Here is an 11,098-nt window from a genome sequence, read left to right as displayed (position 1 = left end):
CCCAGGCCTTGATGGCATACTGGTAGAGGTATATCAAGTATTTTTTGATATACTAAAAGCTCCATTGTTAGATTGTTTTAAAACTTTTTAGGGATAGGGGGTAGCATTTTCACTTTGGATGAATAGCGTGCCCAGAGTGAACTGCCTCCTACTCTGTCCCAGATGCTAATATATGCATATTATTATTACTATTGGATAGAAAACACTCTGAAGTTTCTAAAACTGTTTGAATGATGTCTGTGAGTATAACAGAGCTCATATGGCAGGTGAAAACCTGAGAAAAATCCAACCAGGAAGTGGGATATCTGAGGTTGGTCGATTTTCAACTCATCGCCTATTAAAATCCCAGTGGGATATGGATCTGTTTGCACTTCCTACGGCTTCCACTCGATGTCAACAGTCTGTAGAACGTTGAATGAAGCTTCTACTGTGATGTTGAGCCGGATCGGAGCTGTTTGAGTCAGTGGTCTGGCAGAGAGCCAGGTCCTGGTCACGCGCATTCCACATGATATCGACTTGCGTTCCATTACTTCTATAGACACAAAGGAATTCTCCGGTTGGAACGTTAATGAATATTTATGATAACAACATCCTAAAGATTGATTCTATACTTAGTTTGACAAGTTTATTCGACCTGTAATATAACTTTTTGAAGTTTTCGTCCGAAGTTCGCCTGGACCTGCCCGAGCGTTTGGATTTGTGTACTAAACGTGCTAACAAAAGTTGCTACTTGGACATAAATAATGGACATTATCGAACAAAACAACAATTTATTGTGGAACTAGGATTCCTGGGAGTGCATTCTGATGAAAATCATCAAAGGTAAGGGAATATTTATATTGTAATTTCTGATTTCTGTTGACTCCAACATGGCAGAGAATTTTATTTTCTTTCTGAGCGCCGTCTCAGATTATTGCATGGTTTGCTTTTTCCGTAAAGTTTTTTTGAAATCTGACACAGCGGTTGCATTAAGAACAAGTGTATCTTCAATTCTATGTAAAACATGCATCTTTCATCAAAGTTTATGATGAGTATTTCTGTTATTTGATGTGGCTCTGCAATTTCTCCGGATATTTTGGAGGCATTTCTGAACATGGCGCCAATGTAAACTGAGATTTTTGGATATAAATATGCACATTATCGAACAAAACATACATGTATTGTGTAACATGATGTCCTATGAGTGTCATCTGATGAAGATCATCAAAGGTTAGTGATTCATTTTATCTCTATTTCTGCTTTTTGTGACTCCTATCTTTGGCTGGGAAAATGGCTGTGTGTTTTTTGGACTTGGCGGTGATCTAACATAATCATATGTTGTGTTTTCGCTGTAAAGCATTTAAAAAATCAGACACGATGGTTAGATTAACAAGATGTTTATCTTTAAGTTGCTCTATTGGACTTGTTAATGTGTGAAAGTTACATATTTCAAAAAAATATTTTTGAATTTCCCGCGCTGCCTTTTCAGCGGAATGTTGTCGAGGGGTTCCGCTAGCGGAACGTGTGTCCTAGAAAGGTTTTAACTACTCCTATAGAAAAGGTAGTCTGTCAGGTACTCAGCAGGAAGGTCTGATTTCTCTATTATTAAAACAAGACCCAGATGGCAAATATAAAGACCCAGTCTATCTATAAAAAAAAATGGAGGCCCCTTACACTTCAATGTTGTGATGCAAAAATACTAGCAAAATGCATAGCACTCAGAATTAAAAGGGTTTTACCAGGTATTGTTCATCCTGATCAGACAGGTTTTTTACATGGACAATACATTGGAGATAATATACGACCACCACTACTAGAAATAATAGAACATCATGAAACATAAGAAGAACATAAGAAGCCAGGAATGGTATTTATAGCGGACTTTGAAAAGACTGGATTTTATTTATAAATGCCTGGATTTTTTCAAATTCGGTAATTCTCTTATAAAATGGGTAAGAATAATGTATAGCAACCCCAGGTGTAAAATAGTAAATAACGGCTACTTCTCAGAGAGTTTTGAATTGTCAAGAGGAGTTAAACAAGTGTGTCCGCTGTCACCATATCTATTCATTATGGCCGTCGAAATGCTAGCTATTAAAATCAGATCCAATAACAACATAGAGGATTATAAATCCAAGGCTTAAAAACAAAGGTGCCCATGTATGCCGATGACTCAAGTTTTATGTTAAGTCCGCAAGCTAGATCCTTGCAATGTCTCATTAAAGATCTAGATAACTTTTCTGTACTCTCTGGACTAAAACCTAATTATTATAAGTGTACAATATTCCGTATTGGATCCTTAAAAAATATAATTTTTACATTACCCTGCAGCTTACCTATAAAATGGGCTGATGGTGAAGTAGACATACTCGGTATTCATATCACAAAAGATATAAATAAGCTCTCCACAATGAAAATCAATAGATAACTTGTAAAAATAAACAAGATCCTGCAACCATGGAGAGGTAAATAACTGTCTATTTATGGAAAATTGCCCTGATTTAACTCCTTAGTCATATCTCAGTTTACTCACTTACTTATGGCGCTGCCTACTCCTGATGATTCGTTTTTCAAATCATGAGAAAAAAATATTTTGCTTTATCTGGGACGCTAAACCAGACAAAATAAAACGAACCTATCTATATAATGAATATGAATTGGGTGGGTTGAGATTATTAAATATAAAAGCACTAAACCTCTCTCTAAAAGCTTCACTCATTCAAAAGTTTTATTTGAATCTTAAATGGTTCTCAAGTAGATTAATAAGAAAAGCTCATCCATTGTTTAAAACTGGCCTTTTTGCCTTTGTGCAGATGGCCATGTCTCATTTTCGATTATTTGAAAATGATACTTTTTTCAAAGTATCTGTCTTTTTCAAACAAGCATTGCAGAGCTGGCTACAATTTCAATTTCATCCCCCTGAAAAGATAGAACAAATATTAGAACAAATATTATGGCTGAACTCAAATGTGCTGGTTGATAAAATACCTATATTTATGGGAAAGATGTTTGAAAAGGGTATTTTGTTCTTAAATGATATTGTAAATTCTAATGGTAGAGTTATGTCCTTCATTGAGTTATCAGAATTGTACGGGGAGGTCTGCTCAATCCAAGAGTACAACCAATTGATTACAGCATTGCCCCAAAAATGGAGGAGGCGAGTGGCAGCAGGAGGAGGTAGGGAACTGGTCTGTCTGCCCAATATAAAGGATCAAAACTGGCAGAGGAATAAAAATAGCATAAATAGGAAAGTATACCAGTTTCGTTTGAGGACCAGGATGTTGACAACCGTGCCATACAGATTGCAAAATAGTTGGGAAGAGATTTTTGATATACCGATTCCATGGTACAGGGTGTATGAGTTGATTTATAAAACAACGCAAGATTCAAGACTTCGTGCTTTTCAGCTAAAATTATTATATAGAATTCTTGCCACCAACAAAATGTTGAATATTTGGACCATAAAATCATCGAAGCTCTGCAGATTTTTTTGTGAGGATACAGAATCAATAGACCATTTATTTTGGTATTGCCCTCAGGTAGCCTGTTTCTGGTCTCAGGTTCAGGAATGGCTAAAAATGCATAGCATTGATCTAAAATTGACCCTAGAAATAGTACTGTTAGGAGATCTGGAAAGACCGGGTCAGTCAATTACTAATACTCTTAGTAAAATTATCTTCAACACGCAATCTGTAGATTCTATTCGATAGATTGGAATTGTACGTTAAACATCATAGCATAGTTGAAAGATATGTGTTGCGTAGAAACACGAAGTGGGTGGCCAGCAGAGATAGATGGGATGGGCTGAGGGTTGGTATGTGGAATTGGAGACAAGTGGGAGTGGAGTTGCTGTGTGAGAGAGAGAATGATGGTCAAAGATTTTTTGACCATCACAATAAAGTCACAATAAAACATAAAAGTACATTTGAATGACACTAGGTGGAAGTGTTTTTACAACTAATGCCGGTTTGCCTGAGGCTGATGCCATGCAGGTGTTAATACACATGCATATACACACACACTCTCATTCAAATAAACACATACAAGAACACACACATACATGTAATAGTGCCAGACATGCACACAAACAGTTGGCATTGCTGTTGTGATTTCAGTTGTCCTTGATGTCCTTTGTTTTAAATGTATTATTATTATTTTTTAATTGCATTGTTGTTTGCTGTTTTCTTCTGTCTTTTTATTTTTTCTCTTTAGTTCATTCTCTTTGTTGTTGGTGCATTGGGGGGGTTCTTGGGGGTGGGGAATGGAATTAATTATTTCTGGAATAATATTTTCTTCTGGGGGGGACTGTGGGAGGGGTCTCGAATGGTTGAGGGACAGCTATTGGGGAACTGTGGGGGGAACTTGGAGGGTTCAGGTTTCACAAGATTGTGATCATGAAAAAGGAAACTATGACATGTATTTTATATCACTATCATGCACGCACCCTCACACATAAGGATGGCTCTGTTGCGGAAAGACTGATACATGTTTGATAGTGTCTTGATGCTGTATAGTTTGACCTTCATGTTCTAATACTTTCTTACCCCTTCCTTGTGTTTTTTGTAATAAATAATTAAAAATAAAAATTGATTCATTTTTTCCCTTCATCATTATCATTCTACTCACAATACCCCATAATGACGAGGCAAAAAAAACTGAAATATCACATAAGTATTCAGACCCTTTATTCTGCACATTTATTTAAAAAAAAAACGTATTTCACCTTTATTTAACCAGGTAAGCTAGTTGAGAACAAGTTCTCATTTACCACTGCGACCTGGCCAAGATAAAGCCAAGCAGTGCGACACAAACAACAACACATGGAATAAACAAGCCTACAGTCAATAACACAATAGAAAAAAAAGAAAGTCTATATACAGTGTGTGCAAATGGCATGAGGAGGTAAGGCAATAAATAGGCCATAGTAGCGAAGTAATTACAATTTAGCAAATTAACACTGGAGTGATTGATGAGCAGATGGTGATGTGCAAGTAGAAATACGGGTGTGCAAAAGAGGAGAAAAGTAAATAAAAACAATATGGGAATGAGGTAGGTAGATTGGATGAGCTATTTACAAATGGGCTATGTACAGCTGCAGCGATCGGTTAGCTGCTCAGATAGCTGATGTTTAAAGTTAGTGAGGGAAATATAAGTCTCCAGCTTCAGCGATTTTTGCAATTCGTTCCGGTTATTGGCATCAGAGAACTGGAAGGAAAGGCGGCCAAAGTAGATGTTGGCTTTGGGGATGACCAGTGAGATATACCTGCTGGAGCGCGTGCTACGGGTGGGTGTTGTTATTGTGACCAGTGAGCAGAGATAAGGCGGAGCTTTACCTAGCAAAGACTTATAGATGACCTGGAGCCAGTGGGTCTGGTGACGAATATGTAACGAGGGCCAGCCGACTAGAGCATACAGGTCGCAGTGGTGGGTGATATAAGGGTCTTTGGTGACAAAACGGTTGGCACTGTGATAGACTGCATCCAGTTTGATTAGTAGAGTATTGGAAGCTATTTTGTAAATGACATCGCCGAAGTCGAGGATCGGTAGGATAGTCAGTTTTACGAGGGTATGTTTGGCGGCGTGAGTGAAGGACGCTTTGTTGCGAAATAGGAAGCCGATTCTAGATTTAATTTTAAAATTAGATATGTTTAATATGAGTCTGGAAGGAGAGTTTACAGTCTAGCCAGACACCTAGGTATTTGTAGTTGTCCACATATTCTAAGTCAGAACCGTCCAGAGTAGTGATGCTAGTCGGGCGGGCAGGTGCGGGCAGCGAACGGTTGAAAAGCATGCATTTAGTTTTACTAGCGTTTAAGAGCAGTTGGAGGCCACGGAAGAAGTGTTGTATGGCATTGAAGCTCGTTTGGAGTTTAGTTAACACAGTGTCCAAAGAAGGGCCAGATGTATAGAGAATGGTGTCGTCTGTGTAGAGGTGGGTCAGGGAATCACCCGCAGCAAGAGCGATCTTGTTGATATATACAGAGAAAAGAGTCGGCCCAAGAATTGAACCCTGTGGTACCCCCATAGAGACCGGCAGAGGTCCGGACAACAGGCCCTCCGATTTGACACACTGAACTCTGTCTGAGAAGTAGTTGGTGAACCAGGCGAGGCAGTCATTTGAGAAACCAAGGCTGTTGAGTCTGCCAATAAGAATACGGTGATTGACAGAGTCAAAAGCCTTGGCCAGGTCGATGAAGACGGCTGCACAGACCTGTCTTTTGTCGATGGCGGTTATGATATCGGTTAGTACCTTGAGCGTGGCTGAGGTGCACCCGTGACCAGCTCAAAATCCGGATTGCACAGCGGAGAAGGTACGGTGGGATTCAAAATGGTCAGTGATCTGTTTATTAACTTGGCTTTCGAAGACTTTAGAAGGGCAGGATGGATATAGGTCTACAACAGTTTGGGTCTAGAGTGTCACCCCCTTTGAAGAGGGGGATGACCGCGGCAGCTTTCCAATCTTTAGGGATCTCGGACGATACGAAAGAAAGGTTGAACAGACTGTTAATTGCAGGGGTTGCAACAATGGCGGCGGAATGTTTTAGAAAGAGAGGGTCTAGATTGTCTAGCCCAGCTGATTTGTACGGGTCCAGGTTTTGCAGCTCTTTCAGAACATCTGCTATCTGGATTTGGGTGAAGGAGAAGCTGGGGAGGCTTGGGCAAGTAGCTGCGGGGGGTGCGGAGCTGTTGGCCGGGGTTGGGGTAGCCAGGAGGAAAGCATGGCCAGCCGTAGAGAAATGCTTATTGAAATTCTCGATTATTGTGGATTTATCGGTGGGGACAGTGTTACCTAGCCTCAGTGCAGTGGGCAGCTGGGAGGAGGTGCTCTTATTCTCCATGGACTTTACAGTGTGCCAAAACTTTTTAGAGTTAGAGCTACAGGATGCAAATTTCTGTTTAAAAAAGCTAGCCTTTGCTTTTCTGACTGACTGCGTGTATTGGTTCCTGACTTCCCTGAAAAGTTGCATATGGCGGGGACTATTCGATGCTAGCGCAGTCCGCCGCAGGATGCTTTTGTGCTGGTCGAGGGCAGTCAGGTCTGGAGTGAACCAAGGGCTATATCTTTTTGAAAGGGGCATGCTTATTTAAGATGGTGAGGAAATTACTTTTAAAGAATGACCAGACATCCTCGACTGACGGGATGAGGGCAATATCCTTCCAGGATACCCGGGCCAGGTCGATTAAAAAGGCCTGCTCGCAGAAGTGTTTTAGGGAGCGTTTGACAGTGATGAGGGATGGTCGTTTGACCGCGGACCCATAGCGGATGCAGGCAATGAGGCAGTGATCGCTGAGATCCTGATTGAAAACAGCAGAGGTGTATTTGGAGGGCAAGTTGGTCAGGATAATATCTATGAGGGTGCCCATGTTTATGGATTTAGGGTTGTACCTGGTGGGTTCCTTGATAATTTGTGTGAGATTGAGGGCATTTAGCTTAGATTGTAGGGCTGCCAGGGTGTTAAGCATATCCCAGTTTAGGTCACCTAACAGAACAAACTCTGAAGATAGATGGGGGGCAATCAATTCACATATGGTGTCCAGGGCACAGCTGGGAGCTGAGGGGGTCTATAACAGGCGGCAACAGCGAGAGACTTATTTCTGGAGAGATTCATTTTTAAAATTTAAAGCTCAAACTGTTTGGGCATAGACCTGGAAAGTATGACAGAACTTTGCAAGCTATCTCTGGAGTAGATGGCAACTCCTCCCCATTTGGCAGTTCTATCTTGATGGAAAATGTCGTAGTTGGGTATGGAAATCTCAGAATTTTTGGTGGCCTTCCTAAGCCAGGATTCAGACACTGCAAGGACATCAGGGTTGGCGGAGTGTGCTAAAGCAGTGAGTAAAACAAACTTTGGGAGGAGGCTTCTGATGTTAACATGCATGAAACCAAGGCTTTTTCGGTTACAGAAGTCAACAAATGAGAGTGCCTGGGGACACGCAGGGCCTGGGTTAGCCTCCACATCACCCAGGAACAGAGGAGGAGTAGGATGAGGGTACAGCTAAGGCTATCAAAACTGGTCATCCAGTGCGTTGGGGACAGAGAATAAAAGGAGCAGATTTCTGGCCGTGGTAGAATAGATTCAGGGCATAATGTACAAACGGGTATGGTGGGGTGCGGGTACAGTGGAGGTAAACCCAGGCACCGAGTTATAAGAGAGGTTGCATCTCTGGACGGGCTAGTTATGCTGGGTGAGGTCACCGCATGTGTGGGAGGTGGGAAAAAGGAGGTATCTGAGGCATGTTGAGTGGGACTAGGGGCTCCGCAGTAAACTAAAACAATGATAACTATCCTAAACAACAGTGTACAAGGCATATTGACATTTGAGAGAGACATAAAGCAATCACAGGTGTTGATTGGGAGAGCTAGCTAAGGCAATAACGGGTAAGTCAACAACAGCTAATCAGCTAAGACAACAACAACAGGTAAAATGGCGATGAATGGGCAGAGAGGGTCGATTAACTACACACAGGGCCTGAGTTCGAAGCTGGGGCCGACAGATAAACAAAAAATAAACAAAATGGAGTACCGTTATTTATGAACAGTCCGGCAGGCATCAGCTATGTAGCCAAGTGATCATAGGGTCCAGTGAACAGCAATAGATGGAACAGGGAAGCCGCGGGGTAGTCGTTACTATGCTACCACGCGGAGACACTGCGTTTAGCAGGGATTACAGCCTCGTGTCTTCTTGGGTATGACGCTACAAGCTTGGCACACCTGTATTTGGGTTTTAGTTTCTCCCATTCTTCTCTGCAGATCCTCTCAAGCTCTGTCAGGTTGGGTGGGGAGCGTCGCTGCACTGCTATTTTCATCTCTCCAGAGATGTTTGATCAGGTTCAAGTCCAGGCTCTGTCTGGGCCACTCAAGGACATTCAGAGACTTGTCCCGAAGCCACTCCTGTGTTGTCTTGGCTGTGTGCTTAGGGTCGAGGTCCAGCGTGCTCTGGAGCAGGTTTTCATCAAGGACGTTCATCTTTGCGTCGATCCAGTCTTCCAGTCCCTGCCACTGAAAAACACCCCCTCAGCATGATGCTGCCACCACCATGCTTCACCATAGAAATGGTGCCAGGTTTCTTCCAGACGTGACGCTTGGCATTCAGGCCAAAGAGTAGAATCTTGGTTTCATCAGACCAGAAAATCTTGTTTCTCATGGTCTGAGAGTCTTTAGATGCCTTTTGACAAACTCTAATGTGCATTTTACTGAGGAGTGCCTTCCATCTGGCCACTCTACCATAAAGCCTGATTGGTGGAGGGCTACAGAGATGGTTGTTGTTCTGGAAGGTTATCCCATCTCCACAGAGGAACTCTAGAGCTCTGTCAGAGTGACCATCAGGTTCCTGGTCACCTCCCTGACCAAAGCCCTTTCCCCTGATTGCTCAGTTTGGCCGGGTTATCAGCTCTAGGAAGAGTCTTGGTGGTTCCAAACTTACATTTAGGAATGCTGGAGGACACTGTGTTCTTGGGGACCTTCAATGCTTCAGATTTGTTTTGGTACACTTCCCCTGATCTGTGCATCGACAAAATCCTGTCTCGGAGCTCTACGGACAATTCCTTAAACCTCATCGACCTTATATAGACAGGTTTGTACCTTTCCAAATCATGTCCAATCAATTGAAATTTTCACAGGTTGACTCCAATCAAGTTGTAGAAACATCTCAAAGATGATCAATAGAAACAGGATGCACCTGAATCTTATGGCAAATGGTCTGAATACTTATGTAAATAAGGTGTTTTTTTGCAACAAAAAAAAAACTGTTTGTAAATATTTCTAAAAACTCTTTATTCGCTTTGTCATTGTGAGGTATTGTGTATACATTGCTGAGGAATTTTTAAAATAAATATCATTTTGGAATAAAGCAGTTGGGGCTGGGTTATTATAAGCAATTGCAGGTGGGTGCGTATGAACAAACAGCTGACCCGTGCACCACTAGACAATTGCCTGTTTCAACTGATCACTTCCTTTCCCGCCAGAGTTGCCATATAGGCGGGTTCCATAAAATTGGTCGCGGGTTTTTGGACCCCTTCTAGGTTACACCGCGGCCGCCATGGCATTTCAAAAAATGTATTTCAATTTGATCTGCTGCTGCTGACTGTCCGGCAGTTTCTTATTGAGTGAGTGAGGAGGGCCGAAGCCTTTAAGCCATGGCCGCAGAGGGCCGGAGGGGTGTGGTGTTAAGAGAGCGCTACAGCAGGCAGCTGAAGACAGAAGCACGCTTGCACGTCGTGAAAACGTTTTACCAGTTGTAGGTTTTATTTTATGTATTTATCTATGCAAGTCAGTTAAGAACTATTTCTTATTTACAATGGCGGCCTACCAAAAGGCCTCCTGCGGGGATGGGGGCTGGGATTCAAAATAAAAAAAATATTGGACAAAACACACATTACGACAAGAGAGACACCACAACACTACATAAAAAGAGACCTAAGACAACAACATAACATGGTAGCAACACAACATGACAGCAGCACAAACATTATTGGGCGCAGACAACAGCACAAAGGGCAACAAGGTTGAGACAACAATACATCACGCGAAGGTAAGTTATTGAGATTGACATTATGGAGACACCTATTTCCATAAACATAATCATAAATAATGCTGACAATACTGGAATACAAATGTAAGCACATTAGATGAATTCGGTCGGAGGTGATTTGCATTCTAATGTCGAATTTACTTATGGAAAATCGTATCAAGCGATGGGTTTTACGCATGCTCTGTTCTAGAGTTGCGCAAGTGGACATATGGAACTCCCTCGCATGCTTCTGTTGTGGAGAAAAGTCCACAATGAAACTGACATTAAATGTGGAGTATGATACATGTGCGTTAGAGCACTCACGTCTGTCATCTTGAAGTGCTTTGAAAGGCTGGTCATGGCTCACATCAACACCATTATCCAAGAAACCCTAGACCCACTCCAATTTGCATACTGCCCTAACAGATCCACAGATGATGCAATCTCTATTGCACTTCACACTGCCCTTTCCCACCTGGACAAAAGGAACACCTATGTGAGAATGCTATTCATTGACTACAGCTCAGCGTTCAACACCATAGTGCCCTCAAAGCTCATCACTAAGCTAAGGACCCTGGGACTAAACACATCCCTCTGCAACAGGATCC

This window comes from Salvelinus alpinus, chromosome 24, assembly GCF_045679555.1.
Source record: "Salvelinus alpinus chromosome 24, SLU_Salpinus.1, whole genome shotgun sequence".
NCBI lineage: Eukaryota > Metazoa > Chordata > Actinopteri > Salmoniformes > Salmonidae > Salvelinus > Salvelinus alpinus.
The sequence above is the reverse complement of the archived record's forward strand: the minus strand, read 5'-3'. Positions refer to the sequence as shown.